General features: G+C 42.2%; 1 protein-coding gene and 1 long non-coding RNA gene across 2 annotated transcripts in view; one reads left to right on the forward strand and one right to left on the reverse strand.

Moving 5' to 3' along the window:
- Positions 1-994, reverse strand: part of LOC138961456 (uncharacterized) — a 29,153-nt gene extending 28,159 nt beyond the window's left edge. Inside the window, exon 1 of the mRNA XM_070333108.1 lies at positions 567-994. The gene's annotated coding sequence lies outside the window, so the exon portion shown is untranslated. The remainder of the gene's footprint in view (positions 1-566) is intronic.
- The window catches only part of LOC138961467 (uncharacterized), a 394,970-nt gene that overhangs the window by 182,984 nt on the left and 207,256 nt on the right, over positions 1-4,730 (forward strand). The gene's annotated exons all lie outside the window — the stretch shown is intronic.

Below are 4,730 nucleotides of genomic sequence, written 5' to 3' on the forward strand. Positions count from 1 at the left end.
GGTTTACGGGAGGCTTACTGTGCCTTTAAATTAAGTTATTTATTATTTATTTATTTATTAGTCTTTTGATCTATTTTGCGTAAGTACTGATGCGATAAATCAACAAACAAAAAAATCTCTCTTTTTTTCGCCTTTTTCCTTAAAAATTTAAAAAAAAAATTCATTACCGATTTCATGGATAACACGCAGCACGGCATAACGTATCTAAAGCCTGATTTTAATTGGGCGCAGTCGACCTCCCCAAGCTCGCTGCACTATGCTTTGGCGCTGACTTCGTGCTCAATTAATGATAGCCTCATGGATGCAAAACTTAATAACACACACACACACACACACACACACACACACACACACTCACACACACACGCACACACACATACACACACACATTCACACACAGATACACACACACACACACACTCACACACTCACACACACACACACACACACACACACACTCACACACACACACACACACACACACTCACACACACACACACACACTCACACACACACACACACACACACACACACACACACACACACACATACACACACAATCTTACCGTTGTTTTCACTCTGGCAGGCAGGTAGTAACCTGAAGACTCACACCTTGGACAGCTACTTCAGTAAAGACAACTGGACGGTTAAACATCTCGAAACACCAAACACCGAGTTGCCTCACGGAATAGTCGAATGTGTAAGTGAATTTTCTTTTATCTAGCCGTAGCTACGGTATCGTCACACACGCAATTAATCCATAGCAACACACATTCTTCCCCGTTCCACAATGCCATTGAGTAGCTGGAAATCTTGTTAGCGTAATTCCCCGAGAGTTGTATTTTTCTTCAGCACAGAACACTCTCAACACTTTGGGACCATGTGCTACTGCGTCAGAACGCATTTAGCACAAACGGCTGGTTTAAAGGCCCAGCACAAACGGCTGGTTTAAAGGCCCAGCACAAACGGCTGGTTTAAAGGCCCAGCACAAACGGCTGGTTTAAAGGCCCAGCACAAACGGCTGGTTTAAATGTCCAGCACAAACGGCTGGTTTAAAGGCCTACTCCGCCTCTTGACAGTTCTGCTCACTGTCTCAGATCTGGCCAGTCTTAAACATGGGATAAGACTATCCCTCCATTTGGCCAGTCTTAAACATGGGATAAGACCATCCCTCCATCTGGCCAGTCTTAAACATGGGATAAGACCATCCCTCCATCTGGCCAGTCTTAAACATGGGATAAGACCATCCCTCCATTTGGCCAGTCTTAAACATGGGATAAGACAATCCCTCCATTTGGCCAGTCTTAAACATGGGATAAGACCATCCCTCCATTTGGCCAAATAAAAAATATCACCACCCTGAATTTTTGCTGTGGTGGGTTCGAATTTTTGAATGAATTAATTTCCGGAAAAAACCCACCAGTACCTTTCACGAAATAATTCTTAAAAATATCACCACTGCGCACAAAGAGCGGCCAGACTGTTCGTTTTTTGTATGTGACCAAATGGAGGGATGGTCTAATCCCATGGAAAGGCCTGACCAAATGGAGGGATGGTCTAATCCCATGGAAAGGCCTAACCAAATGGAGGGATGGTCTAATCCCGTGTAAAGGCCTGACCTGATCTACAACAGCGAGGCGAACTGTTTTCACGAGGCTGAGTTGGCCTTTAATGGAGACAGCACCAATGTTTAACAGCTTGTTTGTTTGTTTGTTTCTGTCACAATCGACACGACAAAAACGTATGGTTTAAATCGACAAAAACGTATGGTTGCAATCAAATAAATCGACCCACAAACGAAATTGGCAAACTTCAGCCATTTTTACATACGGGAAAAAAGGCTTATCAATCATCTATCCGAAACAGGTTATTTGGTATGGCAATACTTTTTGCGTTACATCATTCCGACTGATGCAGATTCCAATCATTTTTCTCTCTCAGATGTAACGAAACTTTCCGATAATAATTGTAAAAACGGGCACCGATTCGGGTACTTGCATCGAAAAAAAAGTCATTTTTGTCTACCACCAGCAGTGGACAATACATCTTTAACTTAGAACTGCGTAACTATGCAGACAAACAGTGCAAGCAGGTGTGGTCTAAGATTAGGCAAACTCGTAAAATCAATTTCCGCAGTCTTTGCTTCAGTACAGACCAGTCTGAGTGTTGAATGAATACCTTGATTTGCGCATGGAGACTTTCTTGCCTAACTCCAATCTTCTCGCCTCGGCAAACAAACCAGAAAGAAAGCAGAGCACTACTAATGAAGTGGATTTCGTGGAAGATGTCCATTGGGAAACCGTCTAAGTGGGGTCACTATGCCAACGTGGAAATTACGCCGAGTCTCTCTTTTTGTCTGCTCGGAAAGCGTACAGTCTGCAAAGATTACACAAATATAACGTTAATACTCAGGCATTGATTTTCAGGTATTTTTGTGTGTGATGCAAAGCACGGTTTCATATCTCCCAAAGAGCTACACAGTTCAACATTTGATTTACCTTAATTATGATCATATATTTTGGCTTTTTGGGCGATATGAGATTGGTTTGGGGCGGGAAGCTATTTTTTCTTAAAGTTGGGTTGTTTGTTTCAACTGCTACAAGTTCAGCTAAAACCTTAAAAAGCTATCAACAGCCCAAACGAAATGAAAATACGATTAAAAACCAAAACAAAACACAGCACTGATTTTATTGGTTTTTGTCAAGTGTTTTTTGTTTGTTTTTTGTTTTAGTTTTTTTTCTCCTTTCCCGTTTCTTTATTAAGTGAGGGCTGGTAATAATTTTGAGAGGTTTAAACACTACTCGATTGAAACTTTATTTTTGTCAAGTGTATTTTGTTTTGTTTTTTGTTTTTGATCCACTGAAACCCCACATTTGCACTTATCTTTGTTCACGGACATACTCCACCGCTCGCAACTATCAAAGCTCATTTACGTCTAAGTGGGTTCCGGTTTTAGCCAGCGAACTTTGACGAAAAGGAATCTTGCTGCCTTTGATATAAAAGGAATTTCGTGTATCGTCTAATGCGGGTTCATTTACTTCGACTCTCGTGTGATCTATTAATTGCCACCATAGAAAAATCAACGTCAAGAGTTCAAACATTCAGAATTGAAATGGTGAATTTAAATCAATAGAAATGCTTACGGCGCATTTCTGTAAATTGCTTTTATTATCATTATTTCATAGCCACAAAAGCCTTTCCGCTGTGTTCACCCTCTGTAAGTGCGTGTGGCGAGCGAATAACGGACTCAAAGATATCGTTGTGAAAAAAGCATTTTTGAGAAGTTTTCTGGCAAATGTATTTTTTAATTTAAATGTATCCTTTTCTTGTCATCCTCCAGTGCATATGTCGGTCTCTGACTTGTCTCTCCACCTGTGCGTCTGCAAGTTTTTTTTTCTTCGCTCATGGGCTGAAACTCCCACGTTCACTCACAAACTTGCACGAGTGGGTTTTTACGTGTATGACCGTTTTTACCCCACCATTCAGGCAGCCATACGCCGCTTTCGGGGGAAGCGTCTGCACGTCATGAGTGCATGTTTGGAAAATAAAACCCGTGCTGGCAGCGTCCGTGTGTAGCCTACGTGTCTGCATGTTGTAACCACCAAAGTCCGATCAATATCCAATCATGCCTCATTCTCCTTCACCGGGCAACGATAACTCAATGCGATTGTTTGCTTTCCGGGGTTCCCAAGCATTCTTTTAACAGCTGCTTGTCGTGACACACACAATGCTGTAAACAGCGGTTTTAAGCAACAAGCATATGCCATGACACTCATATTTCCAATAGCCTGAGGGGCGAGTAACAATTGCACATTGATGGGCTTCCATTTGAAACTTCGAGTTTGTCGTCGTGGATTGACGCCCGACCATAGCCTGGCGGGGCATGTCAACGCAACCACAACCCAAAGGGGAGAGAGAGAATATCACAACCAACTCGAAAGAGAGAACGATTACCACACACATCACAATACCAAAATCAACCTACCCAAAGTAGAGAGAACGATTACCACACACATCACAATACCAAAATCAACCTACCCAAAGTAGAGAGAACGATTACCACACACATCACAATACCAAAATCAACCTACCCAAAGTAGAGAGAACGATTACCACACACATCACAATACCAAAATCAACCTACCCAAAGTAGAGAGGGATTAGACAGATCTAGACGTGGAACCTTTCAGCACGTGTGTATGTGTGGGCCCCAACTGAGAGAGCTTGTGAGTGTCAAACAAGTCAACCCTTTCTACCGGAATTTATATCAACACCGATCTCCCACAAACAGGCATGGGAATTCCAAAATAGAAAAAAACATTCTGAAAATAGGCCAAGGTCCAGGGGCCGCCTAGGCCCCGGTGGGGTTCATGGGCAGAGCTCCGTTGGAGGGACCAGGAGGGGGAAGCCCCCCGGAAGGAAAACGAATTTTAGCATTTTAGACCAATATTTTGATAGTTCTTGTGTAAGCCAACAATGGATAGAGAGACAATAGTACACATATAATTTAATTTACCTTTTTCAATGCTGCGGGCCATTTTATATTTTCGCTGAAACGTAATTTCCTGTTAGCGGAAATCCACGATTTCACGGACAATGCCCATGCCTGCACAAAGGAGAGAGACAAAAACACAACTATCCAAAATGAAGTAAGGATCAAAAACACCCACAAGGGCAGAACAATCAACACAACAAAACAAAACACACGCACAATAAAAGCTCACACAATA

The sequence above is a fragment of the Littorina saxatilis genome, linkage group LG3 (genome assembly GCF_037325665.1).
Source record: "Littorina saxatilis isolate snail1 linkage group LG3, US_GU_Lsax_2.0, whole genome shotgun sequence".
In the NCBI taxonomy this organism is placed as follows: Eukaryota; Metazoa; Mollusca; class Gastropoda; order Littorinimorpha; family Littorinidae; genus Littorina; species Littorina saxatilis.